Source organism: Xenopus laevis, chromosome 3L, assembly GCF_017654675.1.
Source record: "Xenopus laevis strain J_2021 chromosome 3L, Xenopus_laevis_v10.1, whole genome shotgun sequence".
Classification (NCBI taxonomy): domain Eukaryota; kingdom Metazoa; phylum Chordata; class Amphibia; order Anura; family Pipidae; genus Xenopus; species Xenopus laevis.
In genome coordinates, this window is record NC_054375.1 from 23,946,148 (window position 1) to 23,974,050 (window position 27,903).

Here is a 27,903-nt window from a genome sequence, read left to right on the forward strand (position 1 = left end):
TCAGATGATTCATCATGTTGATGCTGCAAACAAGAGACAGGCAATAATTGAATGTGGCTTTACATGGATATGATAAGGGCAGTGTTTGTGTCCAAGAAATGAATGGTGTCAATGTAATATACTCACTTGTGATGAATCACTGGCGGGGTCTGAAATGACCTGAACCTCAGGGGCAGTGATCTCTGGTGCAGGGAAGTTGACATCGGTGTCCCTTGTAGTCTCCAGAACTGCATCTGAAATATTGCAAATAAATTTGAAGGATATTAGGATTTTCAAATACAACATTCTGGAATCTAAGGCTTAAGACCTTTTTCTTGATTTGTTAAGATGCTGCCAATGAACATTGTTTTAAAATATAAATTTAAAGGATATGAAGGTCATCTATAGTTCTGTGGGGCTCAATCTAATGGTCCACATCAACACCAAAGAATTGGATGGCACTCCGATCAAAAGGAATACAGGTTTATAGCATACTCCTGCAGGGATCCTACGCCCAAGGATCCCTGCAGGAGTATGCTATAAACATGTATTCCTTTTGATCGGAGTGCCGTCCAATTCTTTGGTGTTGATGTGGATCTTAGCAGTGGGGATGCAGCAGACAGAGCACCCAATAGGAAACATATGAAGCAGCTACAGGGAAGAGCTTTGAGCAGTCCTTTAGTTTTTGAGCTCAATCTAATGGGGGTCAACCTAATGTCCATGAAGAGGTAGTGGATGTGATGTTATGATGACACACATGTAATGCCAATAGGAAAGAGGCCAGAGACTGTTATATCTTACCTGGAGAATTCTCTGCTTCCCTCTGAGCTAGCTGCACATTGAGCTTGTGGAGAGAAGAGAAAAGGGCTTTCACCTTCCTCTCACTGATGTTCCTCAGCTCCTTCACTTGGGCTTTGGTCTGTCTGTCCTTGGTGACAAGGTACAGCTTTTGCGCCCCTGCTGCTATCCTCATCTCCTTCCGGATGTCTCTCAGCAGCTCCTGCTTCATACCTGAAAAGCAAATACTCACCCAGGGCTCACAAGCATCAAAAGACTGATTGATGTCAACAGTCTATAGAGAATAGGGAACAAAATCAAGAAAAAAATGATTAAGCAATTGAAATCCTCCCAAACTTTAATGAAAAGTGTTTGTCAAACAGGTTTGCAAAATATTTCTTGTAAGCTGAGGAATTTCTCTTTTGCAGTGACAGTTCCCCTTTATATCTGGTGGCAAGGACTCTAATCATCAGGCATGAAACAACGACTTTATATTTCCATCTGTCTTACCTCAGTATGCCGGTGCCGGTGCAGGATGTTGCACAGTTTGGCGCCCATCTTGACGCTCCTGTATCAGGAAAAAAAGGTTGGTATAAGTCACTGCTTTAGTGGAGATAAAGAATACAAATGTTTGTAGCTGCTGGTAAATGGCAAGCTCAGGACAAGCATCTCTCTGTAACTTTCCCACTACACATATTAACAATGACCTGCTGTTACCATGCATAGGACATTCTAAGAGAGCTAGCCCTTAAATGAAACTATTATTTAAACTAATATCATTAAACTATTAATTAAACTATTTTAGTTGCTTATAAATGTACTTATACAAGTGCTTATTTGCTGCTAGTTTACCCCTGAAACTATATCAGCATGACTGTCGCACTGTGGGAAGGCCAAATATTTCTCCGGGATCTAAGCCCCTGACTCCCAAATATATATATGTGGAAATTTTAAAGACTATTTGTAGCTAAAAACTACAATAATGATTGTCTTTAATATGTCCCCCCATCCCAGTGTCTTTATCGGCTCCACTAAACCCTGAATTCTGAAATAAAAACTTGCTTTCTGTACCTGTCACAAGTCAAAGGTCCACCCAGACCCTCCTCTTTTTCAGACAATCCCCTCCCATTTATTTGTTCCACAAATCAGATCATTATAACTGTTAGCCCCCACTTTCCTCTGGATCAGCTAGCAGTTACACAGGTTTTATTTAGACAAAATGGTTGAACTTGAGGGACGTGTGTCTTTTTTTCAACCTCATCTGCTATGTAATAAATATTACCAGAGGGATAAATTCAGATCCCTACCTTCCACCTGATGACCCGCAATGGGTTGAGCAGGTTGTTGTTATTTCTCTGCTCTTGATGTAAGTTGGTAGTCTTTAAAAAGACTGTTTTTTTTCTTCTTTATCCTCTTCTTTGTCGCTTTTTGGAGTCGCTGCAAATCGCTCAGATCACTAGGATCGCTCTTAGTATTTCATTTTTTTGGGGAGAGACAAAAAGAGATTGTGAGCCAAACACTCTTTGACACATAAAGCTTTGAATACTGTTTTTCCCTTTCTCTATTCTTCCCAGTTATACTGCGCTACTGAATATCTTTGCTGCTCCGAAATAACCAGCAACACCAACCAGTAGCAGCTTTAATAGAATGAAGAAGCCAATTAGGGCACATACAAAAGGTTGGTGCAATCAAGGCCCTGGACACCCCTGCCAACCAAGTGTGGGTCCTGGTGACCCCAATGTACTTAGGGGACTGTACAGAGTAACGGTTAAAAACAGCTGAATATTACTGCCGTATATTACTGGCAGGGGACCTACTCTGATCAGTTCCCTGCACCCATAAACACTAGGGATCTTTATTGTAGGAATTTATTCTTCTGATTTTTGCTACTAATATTTCCATTTTGGCCCTTCCTTACATATCATCCACACTAGTGCTGATGCTAGGGACAGTTGCTTATTACAGTTTCTAGGATGAGTGGTACCCTTGACACCAAATGAAGCAATAAATAGACAGGGAACATTAAATACACATTGCATTAGAACTACAACTATGCTGCAGGGGATGCTGGGATTTGTAGTTCAGCTATAGCTAGAGAAGAACAGGTTTAGGCTCAGCGAGACAGTGATTTGTGTTGCCTTTCTGTTCCTTAGCTCTGCACTACCCACTATAGGTCTCACTACCCCTAGCAATGGAACACGGGCAGATTTTGGGCACCTTGACACCCACAAGATTTAATAGATTGGGGGGCAGGGCTGCCATCAGTAACCATTTTTTAGGGGAATTAAGCCCTAGGGCTGTATTAGGAAAAGTGCATAAAACGTACTAAAAACAAATTAATGTTTTTTTTATAGAGAATTTAATTAAATGTAGGTAGGTGTGTGTGTGTATGGATGCTGGATTTTCATTTGGAGGGGTTGAACTTGATGGACTTTGTCTTTTTTCAACCCAATCTAACTATGTAACTATGTAACTCAATTAAATGTAGTTACATGTTAAGGTTGGTACATAAGAGCAATGGAGAAACCAGGGGGCACTGGGCAAATTTCTAAGGAGCTTGTCAATACTGGGCACTAGAACAGAATGATAGAATTAGGACTTTTATGACATAGCCCAGGGGTCTCCAAATGTTATCTTTTTATGGGGTCCCAGTGGAAAGAAAGTGTATATTTGCTGCTAGTCCTTCATAACTGCCAAATGCAGGGTCTGTGTCTCCCAACCAGCACGAAGATTAAAGGAATCTCCCAAGCCCATTTTAGGGGAATAATCTCCAAATTACCTAAAGTCAGTAAAATGATCATCATCTACTAGTCTGGGGGGTGTCACCCAACCATTTCCCATCTTTTCTTACTAAAATAATGGTTATTTGGCCAAATAATCTCTCAGAAGGAATTTACAGTTAACACAGAGCCAACCAACGGACTAAACCAACTGTCAAATCCCTGGGTATGATGTCTCCTCTCTTCTATGGGACCCTGCTGTATGTCCCCCAATCATTTGCTAGCACCCCCAAACTGTCCCTATGGCACGTGCTTCTGCTTCCCACCCCTAGTTCCAGTACTTGGATAAAGGGAACATGTATTTAGCTACAATGTTGGTACAAAAGAGCAGGACAGATACCCAGGGGGCAGATACCACAGGACAGAGGGGCAAAACTCTAAGGAGCCTGTCAGTACTGGGAACACCCTATGGTGTGGTACAGGGGTCCCCAAATGTTACCTTCAGTAGAAAAGGTGTACAGTATATTTGATTGCAGTGCTGCATATTTGCCAAATCCTGGGTCTGTGTCTCCCAACCAGCACTAAGAGTAAAGGCATCTCTCAAGCCCATTTTGGGGAACAATCCTCTAAATTCACTAAAATCAATGAGAACAGCAACATCCACTAGTCTGAGGGATGTCACCCAAATGTTTCCCCTTTTTTTTTTTAAGAAATGGGTTATTTGACAAAAAAATCTATCAGAGCAAAAGTACACTCACCTCTCTCTCGCAAAGTCAACCAACGGTCTGAACCAACTGTCATCCTTAGGGGTGAAGTCACCTCTGTTCCCTGCTCTTAAAGGGGAAGTGTACCCTGTTGATTAATGAGGTTTATATGGCAATAATTTCTCATTAGATGTGCAGTACATACCCAGCTTATTATGGACATAAGTTTGAGTCAGTGCAGTTTCTGTGCTTTATATCTATCAGATCCATTCATTCATCACTGCTGCTAAGTCTAGTGTAACCTGGGGGTCCTTTCCTTTACCTGAATAGTGGGTAGAGATGGGGGGTTACACTACACAATAGGAAGGGCTTTGTGCTTAGTAGGTGAAATGGTATATACAAGGTATGGATGGGGGGGCAGGTTCTATTAATAAAGGGGCAGATGAGTGTTTAAGCAGCACAAATCATTCATTACTCTGGCAGTGGCCAGGCTGCTTGACTGTTGGACCTGTACAGAGAGCCCACCCATTTCCCAGCATAGGTATTCTTCTGTATTAAACACTGTTTGCTCATAGCCTGTACAGAGAGATACTATAGAGCTGTGCCAGTATAGTTACTCTTCTATAATAAGCACAAGCCAGTAGGAACAGCCCCCTAAATTCCCTTACAGCCTGTACAAAGAGATACAGTAAGGGGGTTATTTATCAGAGGTTGAGTTTGTGAGGTTTTTGTTTTATACCTCAAATAAACTTATAATTCGAATGTGTGCTTATTCATAAAAAAATAAAAATACAAATGTAAAAAACGCCTGTCTGCATTCAGGGGGAAAAACCTGAATAATCATATTATTGGGCAAAAAAAATGAGCACAGCGCACAGAAAAAAATTCAAACATTGTGAAGGCAAAAAACATATTCGAATTGTTCAAGGGACCTCTGCCATTGACTTCTACATGACCTCGACAGGTTTTAGCTGGTGTATTTTCAGATTTGAGCTATTTCTAGCTTTGTTTCATATTTTCCATGAAAGTCACAGACATATTTGCATTTACGATGTGCAGTTCAGCAGACAATGCCCTGTATGTTTGTGCAAAGCCTGTACATGGAGATAAGGTAAATTAGGGTAGCAGAAATAGTAACCCCCTTATTGACAGAACCCACAGGGTTAGTACATGGGCAAGATGGCAGCAGGTTATGTTTCAATGGGCACCTGCAGCAGGAGTGCTGCGACCATTAGGCAAGATGGCACTCGACTCGCTCCGACTCTGAATTTCCCACTTATGTTCATGAAAACTAATGAGAGGCAAAATTGGTACTTCAGAGAGAACCTACAGAAGAAATGCCCTCCTGGCTGTGGAGAAGGTGGAGCTACACTTGCTTCCTGCCCCCTAGCTTGCACCCAAAGTATTCTGCTAGAAGTTCAGCAACTATACACGTTTCATGGTATGAACATAGTTCTCATCAAGTATTGAACAGACTGTAGTGCAAGATTGTGTTGTTCCATCCCAAGTGGGTTTGTTAATTGTGCAGAGGTAATACCATACCAGCATGTTCCAAGATATGTCAGACAGAGATGCGTGGCATATAGATTCAACATGCATTAAATTGCTGGCTATTCACTTTTTCCTTTTTTTATTTATTTTTTGTATTTCAATAGCGTATAGTAAGCAACATTTTTTATTACGTGTTAAAGTATTCCGTATCATATAGTTGTATAAATGGAAAAACATGTTTCTATTACCTGGTTAAAGATAGGGAATGAAAAGGAGATGAGAAAAGGGGAGAAATAAGAACGAGGAAGGCTAGCAACATTTGCAGCAAAGGTATAGGAACCATTATCCAGAAACCCATTATCCAGATATCTCTGAATTATGTAAAGTGTGTCTCACATAGACTCCATTTTATCCAAATAATCCAGATTTCATTTTTCTCTGTAATAATAATTCTGTAGTTTGTACTTGATCCAAACTAAGATATAATTAATCCTTTTTGGAGGCAAAACCAACCTTTTGGGTTTATTTAATGTTTACATGCTTTTCTAGTAGACTTAATGTATGAAGATCCAAATTACAGAAAGAGCCATTTTCTGAAAAACCCCAGGTCCTGATCATTCTGGATAAGAGGTCCCATACCTGTACATGTATTTGTATTGCAGAAATCGTATTAACATCAAAATTGATCATATGGACTGACCATTCTAGTCATTGGGAGATGTAATCTGATTCCTGATGCACATTAAGTCTTAAATCTATTATACTTCTGTTGGATTTTGTATTTATTTAACTAACTATTCTTTGTTTTGTCTTGCAGGTAGAGAGTCCAGTGCTGTCCTGTCTCCTAATAGGATTGGTAAGTATTATGTATAGGTGCTGTCATCTCTTGCATTTCACAGATTTTTGATGTAAGGCAAGATGAGCTTGGGGAAACGTCTGTAACTGTGGGATCTTGTGTGTATAGTAAACAATGATTTTCTGTAACTGTGGGTTAACATAAAAAGTAAGGTTTTATCAGTGATTTACATAGTAACATAGTAGACTAGGTTCATAGGCGGATGGTGATTTTTTTATTTGGGGAGGCTTAAAAGTGTTAAGTATATAACTGCAATGACCGTTAACATCCTAGGCTCAAGGTGGCCATACACGGGCAGAATAAAGCTGCTGTTATGGGTCCTTTAGACTGATTCAGCAATTTATATGGCCATGTGTGGGGGCTCCCGACAGGGTCTCCCGATTGATATCAGGCCAAAAATCGGCCACATGTCGATCTGGCAAGTTTGATGCGGTCCTGCGCCCTGTCTGCCCCCATTTGCAGCATTGTAATCTGATCGCTCGGCCAAACGCTCAGATTCACCCGATATCGCCCTGAGGTTAGTGGGCATATTGGGTTAAGATCCGCAACCTCGCCAAATTTTTAGTGGGCAGATTTTATTGTGTATGTCCACCTTCACCTAAACATTTTTTCGTCACACACATGTTGATAACTCTTTTGTGCTAAAGCAAAGATTCTGTTAGTAGCAGTGCAGGGTAACAGAAATATCCAATACTTTTAGTGTTGTTGGTCCTTTAAAGTTGCGCCTTTTTAACTACATTCAGTCCTATAGCTCTCCCTCTAAATAGATGAATTCCATACCAACAGCTTACCTTACACTTTTTTTCAGTCCCCACACTTATTTTGCATTTTTCATCAGCCCCTGCAATAACCCCTGCAGCTAGACAATCTTCCATACACCCCAGCAGAACTATATCATCCCATACAGACCCAAAAGATCCTGACCCAAGACTTTTCACTCTGTAACTCCAAGACTCTGCTTGTTTAGGTCAGTATTAGGGAATTTTATAGAAATCCAAGCTTAATAACAGTTAGGAAAATCTTGCAAACATTTCAGCTCCCATATATCACAAAAAAATCCTATCTACAGCATAGCAGCTAAGTTAAATAAATGAATATCTTGGGGCTTATTATATTATTAAGTTACACTACACACCTTCTCCTTCTATCTACATGAGTTTCTCTGCTCAGTGATCCTCCGTGTAGTCCCGCCCCTTGCTGGGCGGTTCTAAACCTACACTGGGAAGGAAGACAGGCAAGAGTAGCAGAGTCTGAGACAAAGAAGTTCTCCTTTGCCTGCAAGGTGGAGAACACCGTGGCTCGATTATTACGGTCTTCTATTTGCATACCTATTCCATTCACTTCTTAACCCTCCCCATAGAACTCTGACATGCATTGCCAGTTTATGCTTTTAACTTGTTGCGTCCCTCATGATTATGAGTTAGACTCCCGTGTAGCACAATACTGTATGCTTGATTAAATTTACAGAGGAATTTGGTTTGGAGAGGCTTAGCCTCCCCAAGCCTTCATTAAAATCCGCCTATGGTTAGGTTGAATACTCATTTTCTGCTGGATATTTTGCGACAACCCCTAAGCTTAGCTTCTCAACAGCTGCTCAGAGCCTACTGAGCATGTGAGTGTCACAGACACTTTCCAAGATGGTGACCCCCTGTGTTTGAAGTCCTGGATCATTGCTGCTATTGAGAAGCTGAAACTTTAGGCTGGTTCAATATAGAAAATATGGCATTTTTCACCATATTAATTCTTAGGGTTTATTTCTCCTTTAAGTGTAAAGGGGCAGGGAGAGTGTGTGATTATATATACACTCATGATACATATATACAGTATATTCATTGACCCTTACCCTTACAAATTGTCACATTAAGATATTAAGTGTGCCCTCTTACAAGTTATCCTTAATTTACTAATTGTTGGAGTTTGACTGTAGGCAGGACCGCCATCAGAAATAGCAGGGCCCCATATGACAAAATTCCTTGGGATGCGCCCACCACAAGTCCCACCTTCAGGTCCGCCCCCCACCACACAAAATATTGGTGGCTAGAGTTTCCACATGTTAATAAAAAATAAAAATATATTGGTGGTCAGGCCCCCCCCCTAAAAAAAACATTTGTGGCTAGGGCCCCCCTATTAAAAAATATTGGTGGCTAGGACCACATTAGAAAAAAAAGTTGGTGGCCAGCCCCCCCCCCCCACATTATAAGAAAATTGTTGGCTAGGGCCCCTTAAATGTGCATGCCTTCCCGAAGTCAGCAGCTCTCAGAAAGATGGGGGGCCCGGCTAATCAAGTAAGTGTGGCGTGGCCGGGTCCCCCTTACCCTCGGGGCTCCCTACAACTCTCCCCCCTGTCCCCCCCCTGATGGCGGCCCTGACTGTAGGCCATAGTTACCTCTACACATTTGTATATTCCTGTAGTACAAATATAGCCAATCCATGTGTCACACCAATAACTGAATAAGTGAGATACCACCAAATGTAAAATGACTGTACATTGCACTTCAGAAACTACATATATTTCTATTTTTTATTACACTGTTATTTTTTACACACGGTTTCCCCTTGAAAGATTTTCACATCTTCATATTCCTAAACAAGGACTACATTTCTTACAAAGGGAGTTTAGTTTCATTAAAATTGGTGGCGGAACTACCAGCGGAGCAGGGGGTGCAATTGGACCAGGGCCCCCCAGTAGCTTGCACACTGATGAAGCCAGCCATAAAACTGTGAATGGATGGGGGTTGGGGGGCCTGGCTGCATGTCCCGCACCCTGGCCCACCCAACACTAGTTATGTTACTGATTAAAATGGAAATGATCAGTTATGCCAAAAACATTTTCCACTCTTCCCCTGTAGGGATGTGCAGGTTGACCTGAAAGGGCTTGAGTTGAAATTCGGGTGCCTGCTGCGGGTCTCGGTTGGTTGCAGCACTGACTGGGGAATTACACTTCTCCTCTGCTTTGGAAAATGTTGTCTTCAGAAGCTCACAGAAGTAATGTACAGAGAGGGGTGAGATGCAGGCTAGGGTCGGGTGCAGGTTGACCTGAGTATTTATTAGGCATTTTTTATAGTTTTGTTTTAATGGATGTTATTATAGGGATGCAACTTGCCTTGTCCATGATAAAACACTTGTGCTTCAGCACTGTACCCTTTAATCACACTGGTAGACTAAGGTTTGGAATGATTTGTACAAGAGACAAAACTTTAAATTATTGCTTGAAAAAGTCCTTAAAAATTCTTTTGGGTAACCGGATTCAGGGCCGGTCTTACCAACTGCCGGGCCCAATTGAATTATTTTGGCGGGGCCCCCTAGACAGAGTTTTGTTGTCTGGCAAAGGGTTCCAGAGTGGGTGGCAAATAGTCACTGCCTTTCCCTCTATCCCATAAGTGCTGCCAGTTGGGGACTCTGTTCCTTCTAATTGTTTTAGGTTATGTGCACAAAAAAATATTTTGTACATCTTTTAGCGACCACTGTACAGATTTGTGAGCAGAACCATGGATTATAAAAAAAAATTACTCATTTTTATTTTTATGGAGTTCAAAAAAAAACACAGCACAGATATTGATTTTCACTGTATATGTAAGGATTGAGTGCATTATTTAAAGAACTACTCTCAAACCTTCCTGTTGTAGTAAGAATAGAACAGGGCAATACCTATGCTGCCATAGTTTTATGGTATCTCTCTGTACAGACTATGAGCAAACTTAGGGACTGTTCCTGCTGAATTGTGCTTAGTACAGGGAATACCTATGCTGCCATAGTTTTATGGGATCTCTCTGTACAGACTATGAGCAAACTTAGGGGACTGTTCCTGCTGAATTGTGCTTAGTACAGGGCAATACCTATGCTGCCATGTTTTTGTGGGATCTCTCTGTACAGACTATGAGCAAACGAATTGTGCTTAGTACAGGGGAATACATATGCTGCCATAGTTTTATGGGATCTCTCTGTACAGACTATGAGCAAACTTAGGGACTGTTCCTGCTGAATTGTGCTTAGTACAGGGAATACCTATGCTGCCATAGTTTTATGGGATCTCTCTGTACAGACTATGAGCAAACTTAGGGACTGTTCCTGCTGAATTGTGCTTAGTACAGGGAATACCTATGCTGCCATAGTTTTATGGGATCTCTCTGTACAGACTATGAGCAAACTTAGGGGACTGTTCCTGCTGAATTCTGCTTAGTACAGGGGAATACCTATGCTGCCATAGTTTTATGGGGTCTCTCTGTACAGACTATGAGCAAACTTAGGGGACTGTTCCTGCTGAATTGTGCTTAGTACAGGGCAATACCTATGCTGCCATGTTTTTATGGGATCTCTCTGTACAGACTATGAGCAAACGAATTGTGCTTAGTACAGGGGAATACATATGCTGCCATAGTTTTATGGGATCTCTCTGTACAGACTATGAGCAAACTTAGGGACTGTTCCTGCTGAATTGTGCTTAGTACAGGGAATACCTATGCTGCCATAGTTTTATGGGATCTCTCTGTACAGACTATGAGCAAACTTAGGGACTGTTCCTGCTGAATTGTGCTTAGTACAGGGAATACCTATGCTGCCATAGTTTTATGGGATCTCTCTGTACAGACTATGAGCAAACTTAGGGGACTGTTCCTGCTGAATTGTGCTTAGTACAGGGGAATACCTATGCTGCCATAGTTTTATGGGGTCTCTCTGTACAGACTATGAGCAAACTTAGGGGACTGTTCCTGCTGAATTGTGCTTAGTACAGGGCAATACCTATGCTGCCATGTTTTTATGGGATCTCTCTGTACAGACTATGAGCAAACGAATTGTGCTTAGTACAGGGGAATACATATGCTGCCATAGTTTTAATGGGATCTCTCTGTACAGACTATGAGCAAACTTAGGGACTGTTCCTGCTGAATTGTGCTTAGTACAGGGAATACCTATGCTGCCATAGTTTTATGGGATCTCTCTGTACAGACTATGAGCAAACTTAGGGACTGTTCCTGCTGAATTGTGCTTAGTACAGGGAATACCTATGCTGCCATATTTTTATGGGATCTCTCTGTACAGACTATGAGCAAACTTAGGGGACTGTTCCTGCTGAATTCTGCTTAGTACAGGGGAATACCTATGCTGCCATAGTTTTATGGGGTCTCTCTGTACAGACTATGAGCAAACTTAGGGGACTGTTCCTGCTGAATTGTGCTTAGTACAGGGCAATACCTATGCTGCCATGTTTTTATGGGATCTCTCTGTACAGACTATGAGCAAACGAATTGTGCTTAGTACAGGGGAATACATATGCTGCCATAGTTTTATGGGATCTCTCTGTACAGACTATGAGCAAACTTAGGGACTGTTCCTGCTGAATTGTGCTTAGTACAGGGAATACCTATGCTGCCATAGTTTTATGGGATCTCTCTGTACAGACTATGAGCAAACTTAGGGACTGTTCCTGCTGAATTGTGCTTAGTACAGGGAATACCTATGCTGCCATAGTTTTATGGGATCTCTCTGTACAGACTATGAGCAAACTTAGGGGACTGTTCCTGCTGAATTGTGCTTAGTACAGGGGAATACCTATGCTGCCATAGTTTTATGGGGTCTCTCTGTACAGACTATGAGCAAACTTAGGGGACTGTTCCTGCTGAATTGTGCTTAGTACAGGGCAATACCTATGCTGCCATGTTTTTATGGGATCTCTCTGTACAGACTATGAGCAAACGAATTGTGCTTAGTACAGGGGAATACATATGCTGCCATAGTTTTATGGGATCTCTCTGTACAGACTATGAGCAAACTTAGGGACTGTTCCTGCTGAATTGTGCTTAGTACAGGGAATACCTATGCTGCCATAGTTTTATGGGATCTCTCTGTACAGACTATGAGCAAACTTAGGGACTGTTCCTGCTGAATTGTGCTTAGTACAGGGAATACCTATGCTGCCATATTTTTATGGGATCTCTCTGTACAGACTATGAGCAAACTTAGGGACTGTTCCTGCTGAATTGTGCTTAGTACAGGGAATACCTATGCTGTCATAGTTTTATGGGATCTTTTTGTACAGACTATGAGCAAACTTAGGGGACTGTTCCTGCTGAATTATGCTTAGTACAGAGGAATACCTATGCTGCCATAGTTTAATGGGATCTCTTTGTACAGACTATGAGCAAATTTAGGGACTGTTCCTGCTGAATTGTGCTTAGTACAGGGAATACCTATGCTGTCATAGTTTTATGGGATCTTTTTGTACAGGCTATGAGCAAACTTAGGGGACTGTTCCTGTAGAATTTAGACCATGCCCACTTGAGAAACATTGAATATATAGATATATCTAAGCAACTACTTTAAGTCTTTCATAGCACAAATCTAATCTTCTGAGAAAAAAGCCATTGATGCAATTTTTATTTATAACTCCCAAAAACATTTAGCAGAAAGAACCTAGTTGCAATTCCATGTATAATACCCCAGAACTAAAAGCAGGATGAACACAGTGACATGTATCAAGTGGCACAGAGGCAATTTCATGTACAAATACCCCCAGAATTCATAGCAAGGGGGCAAAGCAGCACTTTCATGGACAAATGCCCCCAGAACTAAAAGCAGGGTGGTACAGAGCCAATTACATGTCCAAATACCCCCAAAACGGAGAGCAAGGTGGTAAAGTGGCAATTTCATGGACAAATACCCCAAAACTCATAGCAAGGTTGAACAGTGACAAATTCATAGATCACAGTTATTTTTTGTACAATTACCTCAGAATGTGTATTAAAATAAATAAATATCACATATCTAAGCTGAAGTTCTTACCAGCATCAGTTATTCCTGCACTAACATTTTGGGTGGGGGAAGAGGGATTTTAGGAAAGTAACTAGCCAAAAAGTTTTTTCCAGAGCGCCGTAGAGTGATGAAAATTCTTTCCCGTCCCTTCAGATAAGGACTCAATGTGTGGGCGGGAAGTTTAAATCACTGTCAGTGAGTTAGTAATTGGATCGCTGCAGCTCTTCCGTTCCTCTGATATTCTTATCACTTACTCTTGCCTGACGCAGCCAAGTCTGGAGACAGGAAGATCATATTCACAGGTAGGAGGGGGCTTCGCACAGCATGTGAAGTAACCAGAACGGAGCCAGCTGTACGGAAAGCATTTTAGGACATCTGTACAGCTGATCTGTCAAGCGCACAAGTGATCATTCGTGGGGACGAGGAAGTAAAAGCATTTCCTAGTTCCTCCTACCTAGTTGCCATGGTGCGGAACTGCGGGGCCCCCACAGGCGCGGGGCCCGATTGGGCCCAATTGGTCCAATCGGCCTAAAACCGCCACTGACCGGATTCCTCCATACATTTTCTAACATATGGAACATTAACTTTACAGTGGGTTCATGTGTAGGGCATTATAACAACTCTATTAATTAAGGTTCCCTTGACTTGTGTAATGTATTTGCTGCAACATATATACGTCTATTCAACCTTAAATGTCCCGCCGGATTCAGATTAGCCTGACTGAAGACCTCTAACGAAGTTGCACTAGGATTTGCTCGCTTTGCCGAAATAACGCTACAGAAAATTAGCCAGCGTTCGGCGCCCTGGACGCAAATTTAAATGTTAGTAATTTAGTGCTGTCTGACCGAAATTTTCACCTGGCAAAGTGTTGCGATGACTGTGAATTTTCACCGCTTAGTAAATTTACCCCTAAAGGTCTTCTGCATTCAGCCAATTATCAATATATTAAAACAGGGATTATTTTGTCCATACAGGGAATAACGGTCTTTCCGTTATTTGGCTCTCCATACCTCAATTCTAAATACCGATTTATTACATCTAAGTTAGGGTCAAGTACATGGTACTGTTAAGAAAAAGGAAACCATTGTTAAAAATGTGACTTATTTTAATATAATGGAGACTGCCTTCCTGTAATTTGGAACTTTCTGGATGACCGGTTTCCAGATAACAGATCCCACACCTGTATATTCAAACTGGCCAAATATGTCAAAGTCATCCCTGGTCTGGCCAGTCCTACACTCACTTCATTATACTTCTTTATTATATATTTTACACAGGGACTAAATTATACCTGCAACTGTATGTATGCTGGCCGAAAACAAACAAACATAACAAACAACCAGAAAAAACAGGCGTCAGCCCCCTAATTTGCACATTCACAGCTAAATTTGCATCATTCGTAAACTCAGTTGGCCAGCAAAATCACATGACAGTCAGGGGTTGGAGAAACCGTTTTAGGGATATAGATTCCTTCTACTGCACCTCTAATAAACAGATCAGGAAGGTTTAGGGACACTAAAGCCAAACATAAAGCTGCCCCATTGAGGCCTCCAGTGCACTATAGAAATTGACTTAAAGGGTGGTTCACATTTAAGTTAACTTTTAGTATGTTATAGAATGACTAATTCTAAGCAACTTTTCAATTGGCCTTCATTTTTTTTTAGTTTTTGAATCATTTGCTTTCTGTATTATTTCTTTATAATACACAAGTGCCGTGAATATCCTGTAAATTATATCTGTATAAAACTGAAACTTGGGTATTTTAATTAATAAAGTACCCCCGTTGCAAAATATAAGGATATTAGAAGTCACTGTCAGCCTTGTGCTTTTATATGATCATGGAACTCCTTGGCAACTAATAATATCCTTATATTTTACAATAGTGAGTACTTTATTCTCTATATTATTTGCTTGCTATTTCTGACCCTTTACAGTGTTCAAATGGTGGGGTCACTGACCCCATCTAAAATGCAATTGGTCTGTAATATTATTGCCACTTTATATTGGTAATTGCTAGGTTAATTTAGACCCTATAAAACCATTTGCTAAAATTGCAAACTTGAGAGCTGCTGAATAAAAAGCTAAATAACTCAAAAACCACAAATAATAAAAAATTAAAACCAATTGTAAATTGTCTCAGGATATTGACCAATGAGAGTGCTGATTCCCAGCAGTATGTCAGCCGTCTTGCTCTTATCTTAAGATTTCCTTACATTATAAGGGTGGCCATACACAGGCAGATTAAAGTTGTTGATATTAGTCCTTTAGATTGATTCAGCAGTTTATGTGTCTGTGTGTGGGGGCTTCTGACAGGTCTTCACGATCGAAATCAGGCCAAAAATCAGATATCGATCTGGCTGGTTTGATATTTCTTGCAAACAAGGACCATATTGGCGAACTGATGTGGTCCTACAACCCGTTGGCGCCCATTTCATTCGTATAATCGGATTGTTTGCCCGTGGGCCGAACGTTCGGATTAACCCAATGTCACCTGCCGTTTGGGACCTCACCAAATGAGTGGATCTTATTGTGTATGACCACCTTTAGATCTACTCATTTGGTTAGGTCACCAAATCTGCCTGAGTATGGCCACCATTGCACACAGAGATTTATGTGCCGTTTTGGGGACATTATATTACACTGGAATCAAACATAGGGAGTATGGACAGACTTATTCAGTCCTAGGAAACTGTACTTAATGCTTCCAACTCCAAATGCAGGAACAAAGAACATGGAGCCTTTAAATGAACTGTTAGTATGAGAATGATATTCTGAGACCATCTGCAATTGGTTTTCCTTTTTTATTGTTTTTGAGTTATTTAGGTTTTTATTCAGTAGCTCTCCAATTTGCAATTTCAGCAATTTGGTTGCTAGGGATAAAATTACCCTAGCAACCATGTATTGATTGGAATAAGAGACTGGAATATGAATAAGAAAGGCCTGAATAGAAAGATGATTAATAAAAAGTAGCAATAACAATCTGTAGCTTTACAGAGAATTTGTTTTTTGATGGAGTCAGTGACCCCCAATTTGAAATCTAAAAATGTCAGAAGAAGAAGACAAATACTGTAAAAATTATAAAAAAGGAAAACTGAAGGCCAGTTGAAAAGTTGTTTAGAATTTCATATTCCATAATATACTAAAACTTAACTCAAAGGTGAACTACCAAGTGATGACATGTAACCAGCAGTTATTTATTATATGAGGATTTATAAGAATATCAGATAGTGCTCCAGGCATCCCACCCAGTCTAGGGACAATGGAAACAACATAGCATTTTCATTGGTCACCCATTTATGGCTCAATTACCAATTTAGTGGTTTCACTACTTACACTACAGATATGGGATCCATTATCCAAAAACCCAGGCAGTCTCCCATAGACTCCATTTTACCCAAATAATCCAAACTTTTGAAAACGATTTCCCTTTTCACTCTAATAATAAAACAGTAGCATGTACTTGATCCCAACTAAGATGTAGTTAATCCTTATTGGAAGCAAAACCAGCCTATTGGGTGTAATTAATGTTTACATGATTTTCTAGTAGACTTAATGCATTAAGATCCAAATCACAGAAAGATCTGTTATCCAAAAAACACAAGGTTCCAAGCATTCTGGATAACAGGGCCCCATACTTGTACTACTCATAAGATCAAAAACCAGGAAAAACATCCCAACTCCCAGTTTCCGGCTCATTAGTCTTACTTGACATTGATTCTTTTGCTCCCATTAGTTTTTCAAATTAGACAACCCAAGTAGTAATGCTCTTGTTTGGCAGGTTTGGACCTAGCAATTACCCCTCCAGCAGATCACAGGCATGTGGGAGATCTGACTCTCTGCCAATCCCTTTATCCTTCCTTGCCGTGACCCAACAGCTTATTTTCTGGTGTCAGAAACGTCTTTCTGCTTTTATTTATAAAGGAGTACCTCCAACAATGGTAACATCAGAGATGAACTGGAGGCCATACTGAGTACATGCATTTACTAAGCAAGTGTCCCAGCCATGATATGAGATGAGGCAACATACATGTACGTATTGAGTGGGCTAGCATGGGCAGCACTCAGGGAGTAGTCTTCTGGTATCTAGGAAATATATTATCCAAAAACGCTCTGCCAGCTTGGTTCAGGAAAAGGGTGCAACTTTCCTCGATCAAGTCACAGATATCCTGATCTATAATCTATAACTCGATTTATAGGGAAATGAGGAGAGGACTCTGCAAGCATATAAATGCTGTGGTTATCCTTTTATTAGTCGACTACTTGTACACGACATGTTTCGGGCCTATATGCCCTTTATCAAGTGTTACAAACAAACAGAACGTGTAGGCTTCTTAAAACACCCCTACTATCCCCCACCAGTCAGTGAAATCCCAAGGAGGTGTGTGTAAAAGTCCATCTTTTCAGTCCATATGCAAATAGTTAATCAACAGGTGTGTGGATATCTTTGAATAAAGTAGGGATGCACCGAATCCAGGATTCGGTTCGGGATTCGGCCAGGATTCGGCCTTTTTCAGCAGGATTCGGCCGAATCCTTCTGCCCAGCCGAACCGAATCCGAATCCTAATTTGCATGTGCAAATTAGGGGCGGGAGGGAAATTGCATGAATTTTTGTCAGAAAACAAGGAAGTAAAAAATGTTTTCCCCTTACCACCCCTAATTTGCATATGCAAATTAGGGTTTGGATTTGGTTCGGTATTCGGCCGAATCTTTCACGAAGGATTCGGGGGTTCGGCCGAATCCAAAAAAGTGGATTCGGTGCATCCCTAGAATAAAGGTTCAGAGTATCTGTGTTTGTGTCCATTCTTCAACCTTTCCACACAATTGTAACATAGTAGCAACATTTATAATCACTTCCGTGTTTAAAATCATTTTGATACATTGTTTTATTCCCACATTACTTTCTACTCATGTCGTGTACAAGTAGTCGACTAATAAACAGATAACCACAGCATTTATATGCTTGCAGAGTGCTCTCCTCATTTCCCTATAGATCGAGTAGTCTTCTGATGTGGGGGTACAGCACTTGAGTGGTTTTAGCCCCTAATACTATGCTCCTGCTACTCTTAAGTGCAGCATAGCCAAGTATTTACACAGTGTCTGTATCACTTTAAGTTTATCTAATACTGTATAGGAGAGGCTTAATTTTGTGTGTGTTTGTTTTTTCCATTCTATATTGATTTGATCAAGAATTATGAATTAGGCCTATCCTGCTGTGAGATGAAATACAATCATCTTGAATGCTATATGTAAACTATAACGGTCAATAATGGTTTAGGTCTGTAGATGGAGCCACAAGCTAGCATCTGCAGTTTGCTGCAGTATAATACAGATTTTTGTTATTTGACTATTTGCAATAGTGAAAGCAACATTGGATTGGCTAATACAGGTTGTAGCACTGCAGCCATACCTTGGTTAGTCAATATGGTAACTCGTAATTTCATAGCTGTCAAAGGGACTTTAAATTTTCTATATGTGGGTCCTTACATACATTCATCCATACATTCCTTGCAAGAGTGTCATTGGCTGTCAGCAAGAGTATGCTGGGAGTTCTGCAACATTTTGCTGGTGCAACAATGCTATGAAAGGTATATGTCACCTCTAAATTTCAGTTGTACAATGGTAGGTAGCAAACACACTATTATATGGATGCACCAAATACACTATTTTAGGATTTGGTGGAATCACAAATCATTTGTGGAAGATTTGGGCGAATACAGAACTAAATCCGAACCCCAATTTGCATATGTAAATCAAGGAAGTGAGCAGGAAAGAGAACCACGCATACAGTGGGCTGCTAAATAAATCCTCGACCAAACTCACAGCGCAATGTCTTCCAATCCGACACACTGAGAAGCCACCTACGTCTACACCGCATCTACAAACTACATGCATCCAACACAACACAACTTTCAGATGCTGCCTCTTCACCCAACAGTCGTGTTGTATGTAGTTTGTAGGAGTGATGTTTCTATAACTTACATTATATTCGGCACTTCCGACTGGTCGCCTGCGTTTCCTCTCAGTGCATCAGATCTGAAGACATCGGTCCATGGAGTTCAGGCCTTAGACCTTCAAATGCAGGGCTAGAATAAGTGGGAACAGCTGATAATAAAAAATAATTTTATAATGTGCATTATAAAGATCTTAGAAAACAAAATTTCTAATATTACTTCTATCAATGTGTGCCCATAAATAAGTGACTTTGTACTGTCTCTTTAAATAGATCACACTAAACATCTTCTACATATGGAGCTCCATCTCTATTCTGTGCCTTCTGCTTCTCCCACAGGCCAGGTCTTTTTATACTAAACATCTTCCAATACCAAGTAGCATCGCACAAAGCCATGAATGGTCCCAGCTTGAAGGCATATCTGAGGAAGGACATTCGGAGAGAGAGCTCCAGGTCTGAACTACTCTTATCTCCACTCTTAAAGGAGAACTATATCCCCAAAATGAATACTTGAGCAACAGATAGTTTATATCAAATTAAGTGGCATATTAAAGAATCTTATCAAAGTTGAATATATATCTATAGGAGAAGGAAAGGCTTGGTGCACTTGGGGGTGCCAAATGTTTAGACCCCCCCCCCAAGTGATTGTATTGACTTACCTGAAACCCCGGGCCGGTGCTCCTATCAGCAGAAAACTGCACCAGCCCGGAGTTATATTAGTGAGCACCACGGAGCGATCTTCTTTCATCATCCACCTTCTTCGCGTGGCTGCTCATGCACAGTAGAACAAAAAGCTGAACTTTAAATAAAAAGTTGGCTATTTCGTTCAACTGCAAATGCGTTTGTCCCAGGAAATTTGAAGAAAGAAGAAGACGGAAGTGGATCGCTCCGTGGTGCTCACTGGTATAACTCCGGGCAGGTGCAGTTTTCTGCTGATAGGAGCACTGGCCCGGGGTTTCAGATAAGTCAATACAATTACTTGGGGTGCCTACCATTTGGCAACCCAACTGCACCAAGCCTTTCCTTCTCCTTTAAGTAAACATTGCCCTTTTACATATCTTGCCTTGAACCACCATTTTGTGATGGTCTGTGTACTGCCTCAGAGATCACCTGACCATAAATACTACAACTCTAACTGAAACAGGAAGAAGTGTGGAAGCAGAACAGAACTCTGTCTTATAATTGGCTCATGTGACCTAACATGTATAGTTTGTTTGTGTGCACTGTGAATAATACGATCCCAGGGGGCAGCCCTTATTTTTTAATATGGCAGTTTTCTATTTATGATTACCCAATGGCACATACTACTAAAAAAGTATATCATTATGAAAATGGTTTATTTACATCAAGCAGGGTTTTACATATGAGCTGTTTTATGCAATATACTTTTATAGAGACCTACATTGTTTGAGGAGCATAGGTTTCCTTTAAAATGCTGAGAAGCTACACAAAACTGTATAGTCTGATGCAATAAGTAGGTTCAATTTATTATAATATGGTGTGTGTTTGACAATAATAATATATTACTTCAGTGTCTATATACTTTATTTTTACAGATTGCATGACTGGCTGGACTATAACTTTCAATATTCTCCAGCATATTGGGAGCTATTGTCTAACAACCATAAAGAATGCTGCACAATAACCCCCATATGTAACAAAAGGCACAAAGTTTGCACAAGTGTGGTGACCTGTAGCAACCAGTTTGCTTTTAAAAAGGTGACATTAAATGCTACCTGCTGATTGGTTGCTATAGGTGATTAGACCTTTGAAAATTTGGTGCCTTTAATTATATAATCCCCTATATCTCCAATTAATGCAAGAGGATCTTCCAGTAAAAATCTTGTCAGCCTCTTCCTACCAGTCCCCTACCCATCCCTTAACTCAGGGGTCCCCAACCTTATTTTACATGTGAGCCAAATTTGAATGTAAAAGAATTTAGAGAGCAACGTAAGCATGCAAAAATGTTCCTGGGGGTGCCAAATATGGACTTTGATTGACTATTGGTAGTCTCTATGTGAACTGGGAGGCTACAGGAGACTCTGTTTGTCAGCACCCATTATTTTGTGCATCTTAAGCTTGCATTCATGTCAGAAATTCAAAAATAAGACCACTGGGAGCAACATCCAATAGGTTGGAGAGCAACATGAACCGCTGGTTGGGGATCACTGCCTTAACTCATTTAAAAGCTCAAGTCAGGGATTCTTGATTTACACAGTCCACAGCAGGGCCCTGTACTTACTGCCGTATGTCATATGATACAGACTATGCCGCAATGTACAGTACTCATCGATGTTGTGCTCAACACCTTACACTGGATTTTATTTGGCCGCAAGGTACAGAGCACAGCCAGACCCAATTACTTTTTAAATAAGAACGAAGGTCCACTGGGAAAGAGACTGATATGAATAATGTATATTATTCAGAATATTCTTCCTCTTTTCTTCTAATCGGAATGGGTGAGCTTCTGTCAGCTGGAAAGACCTACTGGTAAATAAAGCATATTACCCCATAAGTGCCTCTTCTCTGGCCAAGCCTGGGCTGCTTTGATTTTTTTTTGCCCAGACTGCTTTGATTTTTTTTGCCTAGGCTGCTTTTTACTCCCAGTCCGGTCTTGTCCAGTAGTGATGTGCAGTGAATCCGCAGTGACCCGTGGGTTTAACTCCAGTTGGGTGGGTTGAAATTTGGCCAACTATTTCAGGTTAGGGTTAAGGAAGTACACTCCTCTTCTGCTCTTGAACATTCCCTGCCTTTTATCCGCACACAGAAGTAGCATAGTAGAATGAGAAGACGTGGGTACAGATTAGGAGCAGGTCCTACAATGGCAACATTTTGCAGGTTAGGGTCGGGTGCGGGTCGAGTTTTACCTGACCCTCACATCACTAGCCCTACAGAGCATTTGTTTTTTAGATGGAGTCAATGAAAACCAGAGGGAATCAGAAAAAAGACAAATATGTCTTAAAATAAAGTAATAGAATAAGCCATTCTATAACAGTTAATTTAAAGGTGAACCACCCCTTTAATGGCACACTGTTCACACTTAGGGTGTATTTATTAACATTGGAGATAAACTCCACCAGTGATGTTGCCCATAGCAACCAATTAGCCATTAGCTTTGAACAGTCACCTACAAGTTCCAAAACAAAAGCAAAGATCTAATCGGTTGCTATAGGCAACATCACTGGTTATATTTGTCTCCAATGTTAATAAATATGCCCCCTACTAGATTAGATGGATGAGGGTTAAGTTTACCACACACTGGACCTTTCCAGTACACTATGTAACAGGACAGATCCCCAAACTGCATTTAAAATGTCTTTATTATTTACATAGTTACATAGTTACATAGTTAAATTGGGTTGAAAAAAGACAAAGTCCATCAAGTTCAACCCCTCCAAATGAAAACCCAGCATCCATACACACACCCCTCCCTACTTTTAATTAAAATTCTATATACCCATACCTATACTAACTATAGAGTTTAGTATCACAATAGCCTTTGATATTATGTCTGTCCAAAAAATCATCCAAGCCATTCTTAAAGGCATTAACTGAATCAGCCATCACAACATCACCCGGCAGTGCATTCCACAACCTCACTGTCCTGACTGTGAAGAACCCTCTACGTTGCTTCAAATGAAAGTTCTTTTCTTCTAGTCTAAAGGGGTGGCCTCTGGTACGGTGATCCACTTTATGGGTAAAAAGGTCCCCTGCCATTTGTCTATAATGTCCTCTAATGTACTTGTAAAGTGTAATCATGTCCCCTCGCAAGCGCATTTTTTCCAGAGAAAACAACCCCAACCTTGACAGTCTACCCTCATAATTTAAGTCTTCCGTCCCTCTAACCAATTTAGTTGCACGTCTCTGCACTCTCTCCAGCTCATTTATATCCCTCTTAAGGACTGGAGTCCAAAACTGAACTGCATACTCCAGATGAGGCCTTACCAGGGACCTATAAAGAGGCATAATTATGTTTTCATCCCTTGAGTTAATGCCCTTTTTTATGCAAGACAGAACTTTATTTGCTTTAGTAGTCACAGAATGACACTGCCCAGAATTAGACAACGTGTTATCTACAAAGACCCCTAGATCCTTTTCATTTAAGGAAACTCCCAACACATTGCCATTTAGTGTATAACTTGCATTTATATTATTTTTGCCAAAGTGCATAACCTTGCTTTTATCAACATTGAACCTCATTTTCCAGTTTGCTGCCCAGTTTTCCAATTTAGACAAATCACTCTGCAAAGTGGCAGCATCCTGCATGGAACCTATAGTTCTGCACAATTTAGTATCATCTGCAAAAATAGAAACAGTACTTTCAATGCCCACCTCCAGGTCATTAATAAACAAGTTGAAAAGCAAGGGACCTAGTACAGAGCCCTGCGGTACTCCACTAACAACACTGGTCCAATTAGAAAATGTTCCATTTACCACCACTCTTTGTAGTCTATCTTTTAGCCAGTTCTCTATCCAGGTACAAATACTATGTTCCAGGCCAACATTCCTTAATTTAACCAGTAACCTTTTGTGTGGCACTGTATCAAATGCTTTAGCAAAGTCTAAGTAAATCACATCCACTGGCATCCCAGAATCGAGGTCTCTACTTACATTCTCGTAAAAAGAAATTAAGTTAGTCTGGCAAGATCTATTATGCATAAAACCATGCTGGCACAAACTCATAGTATTATGATTTGCTATGAAGTCCAGTATCTTATCCTTTATTAACCCTTCGAAAAGCTTTCCTAATACTGACGTCAGACTAACTGGCCTATAGTTTTGAGGCTGAGAACGGGATCCTTTTTTGAATAGAGGCACCACATTAGCAATTCGCCAGTCTCTCGGCACTATGCCAGATCTCAATGAATCCTGAAAAATTAAGTAAAGAGGTTTGGCAATCACAGAGCTAAGCTCGCTAATTACCCTGGGATGAATACCATCTGGCCCTGGACCTTTGTTAATCTTAACATGTTCAAGTCTCTTTTGAATTTCTTCATGTGTGAACCATGCATCATTAGTTGTATTACTAGAATTGGGAGTGTTAAGAAGGAAACCTTCACTTACTGGTTCTTCATTTGTGTAGACAGATGAAAAATACGAGTTCAGAATCTGCGCTTTTATTTTGTTTTCATCAACCAGCTGACCCCCCTCTGATAGTAAGGGTCCCACCCCTTCCTGCTTCATTTTTTTACTATTGACATATTTAAAAAATAATTTTGGATTTTTTTTTACTGCTTGCTGCAATATCCTTTTCTATAGCAATTTTAGCTTGCCTTATAGCTTCTTTGCGTGATTTATTGGCCTCCTTGTACCTTATAAATGTTTCGGCTGTACCAGCTAACTTGAAAGCCTTAAAAGCACGTCTTTTCTTACCCACCTCAACACCAACGCTTCTATTGAACAAAAAAGGTTTTGCTTTGCAACGACGTTCCTTGCTTACAAGTGGAATATACTGACAAGTATATTTATTAAGCAGCATTTTAAAGACTTCCCATTTTTGTTCTGTGTTTAACCCTGTGAAAAGCATTTCCCACTTAATATGTTGCAGAGATGCCCTTATACTGTCAAAGTTTGCACGTCTGAAATTTAGTGTTTTAGTTACTCCCTTATAGAATTGCTTCTGCAACAGAATCTCAAAGGAGACCATGTTATGATCACTATTCCCTAAATGCTCACCCACACAAATGTTAGAGATGAGTTCAGTATTGTTAGTTATTACAAGGTCCAAAAGAGAGTTATTCCTAGTAGGTTCTTGAACGAGCTGGAATAAAAAGTTGTCATTCAGCATATTTACAAACCTACTAGCTTTTTCTGTCTTAGCAACCCCATTACCCCAGTCAATGTCTGGATAATTGAAGTCACCCATAGCAACAACTTGACCCAGCTGTGAAGACGCTTGTATCTGCAAGAGTAGCTGGGCTTCATACTCGACACTTATACGAGGTGGTTTATAGCATACACCAATGATAATTCTTTTTGATACCTTTTGCCCAGTCGAAATCTCTACCCAGAGTGATTCTACACCCTCACCAGTGCCAGCTATTTTTATTTCTTTAGCGCATGGCTTTAATTCAGGCTTTACATACAAACACACTCCTCCACCCTTTTTAATCCCTCTGACCCTCCTGAAAAGGGTGTAACCATTTAAATTCACAATCCAGTCACATGTTTCATCCCACCAGGTCTCAGTGATACCAATTATATCATAATTTTTAGAGCATGCAATTAATTCTAGGTCTCCCATTTTACCTGACAAACTCATTTGCCAGCATACAGCGGAGGTTACTACTTGTACTTTTGAAATGTGCATTACTTAGTGAAGAATTATACGTTAAGTTAGTATTATTCTGTTTTCCTTGTAACAGAGGGACCTCCTTAGCTGGTAAACTGTATGCCCCCCTCACTCCTCCCCCATGACCCCTTACTAACCCCACTGCCCCGTCTACACTAGCTTCCCCATAATCCTTTATCTCACCCACCCCCCCTTGTCTAGTTTAAACACTCCTCCAACCTCTTAGCCATTCTTTCCCCTAGCACCGCGGACCCCCTTCCATTGAGGTGCAAACCGTCACGGCTGTATAGGTTGTACCCCAACGAAAAGTCAGCCCAGTGCTCTAGGAACCCAAACCCTTCCTTCCTGCAACAAGACTTGGCACTAGGCACAGACTTGCAGCATCTCAAGTCCCATGGGAACATAACAAAGAGTCATACAAGCTGTATCAGTGTCCAGGGCAGCTAAAAAAAAGTAATTTTTAGCACAGTTTGGTGCTATTTTACTAAATAAGGCATTCCCCCGACATTATTTGGATTAGAATTCTCTAGCAAATGATGGAACTGCTTCAACAGCCGGAATTCCCTCAGTATTAACAGCAATAAAACCAAACTCATGAAAGGGAAGATTTTATTATTCCATTTATTTGAATAAAACTGTGATACAATCCGTCTGTCATGTCACCAGAAAAAGGAAATACCTCTAAAGTAGAAATAAAATAGTCCTACAACTGTTGTACAGTTAGGACACTCCAAACTGTTCACTCATTGGGGGAAATTTACTAAAAGGCGAAGTGACTAATGCTGGCGAAAATTCGACAAAATGATGTATTTCGGAACTTCACAGGCGCTGGCGTAACTTCGCTAGCGAAGGAGATAGATTCTAGCGGTACTTCACACCCTAATGCCAGGCAAAGTTGCGCTCTGGCGAATGAGTGTAACTACGTTAATTCACTAAGATTGGGATTTGACTGAACGTTACCTCTTGCGCCAGACTTGCCTTCGCCAGCTCAGACCAGGCAAAGTGCAATAGAGTAGATAGGACCTGGTCAAAAAATAGATGAAATTCCCAAAAAAATAGATGAAATCCCAGAAAATGCTGGAGTCTTTTACTTTTTACAGGGTAATAGGCTGCAAAAGTTTGTAATTTTATTTTGGGATAACCAGCTTCGCCCCTACATTTCCTAACATATGGCACATAAACTATACAGTGGGATCATGTGTAGAGCAATATAACAACTCTAGTTTACTTTATTAAGGTTCCCTGTGTAGTGTAATGTATTGGCTGCAACATATAAGTCCGTTTAACTTCCTGCCGTATGCAAATTAGCCAACGCTAACTTAACTTCGCTTTGATTGCCACAGTAACGCTAGCGCAACTTCGCAAGTATTCGGCGCCCTGAACCCAACTTCGGATTTCTCTGTAATAACACAATAATGCCATGTCCTTGATTCCAGCTAATATATAATTAATCCTTTATAAAGGCAAAATCATACTATTGGATTTATTTATTGTTTAAATGATTTTTAAGAAGATTTAAGGTATGGAAATTATGAAAAGGTTATAAACCCCAGGTCCCGAGCATTCTGGATAGCAGGTCTCATACCTGTACCAACTCTTATGTGAATATTTTATCAATAAACTGCAATACTAATGCAATAACTTAACTTATTTTTAAATGCCATTGTGGGATGTTTCCTTCTAGCCCATTATACATTGTGTTCCAGATATCGGTGCATCCAATGCCTTGTGGCATCTCCAACAAAGGTTATGAGGTGTGTCCCCTGAAACAAAACAAAGAAAGAAAGGTAAGAACATTGTTAAAACCATTGTTAAAACAAATTGTATCTACTGGATTAATAAACAAAGTACAGATATGGGATCCTTTATCTGGAAACCCTTTATCCAGAAATCTACAAATTACCGAAAAGACCTTCTCCAATAGACTCCATTTTATTCAAATAATCCAAATTTTTAACAATGATTTCCTTTATCTCTGTAATAGTAAAACAATAGCTTGTACTTGATACAAACTAGGGATGCACTATTTTAGGATTCAGCCAAATTCCTAACCCTTTGTGAAAGATGTGGCCAAATACCAAACCAAATCAGAACCATAATTTGCATATGTAAATTAGGGAAAGGAGGGGGATGGAGAACTGCATGTCCACTGTGCAGTTAAATTCGTTTTTTTACTTTCTTTTGTCTTCTATTTTATGTAGGGTTTAAAAACCCAATAAAATATTTCATTATAAAACATTTTTGATTTCTTTGTTTGTATGCTGAAAAGCCATGTGATTTTTTGGATTCAGATTTGGTTTTGCCCGGCACTTGGTTTTAGCCGAATCCAAATCCTGCTAAAGAATGAATCCTGGATTCTGTGCATCCTTAATCCAAACTAAGAT

At 40.3% G+C, this 27,903-nt stretch overlaps 1 long non-coding RNA gene across 4 annotated transcripts in view; it reads left to right on the forward strand.

The window, feature by feature from the left end:
• The window catches only part of LOC121401096, a 65,310-nt gene that overhangs the window by 19,428 nt on the left and 17,979 nt on the right, over positions 1-27,903 (forward strand). For all 4 annotated transcript variants that reach the window (XR_005966099.1, XR_005966100.1, XR_005966101.1 and 1 more), the window contains exons 8-11: positions 1,185-1,342; positions 6,489-6,527; positions 19,567-19,680; positions 27,226-27,306. This is a non-coding gene — a long non-coding RNA (uncharacterized LOC121401096). The remainder of the gene's footprint in view (positions 1-1,184; positions 1,343-6,488; positions 6,528-19,566; positions 19,681-27,225; positions 27,307-27,903) is intronic.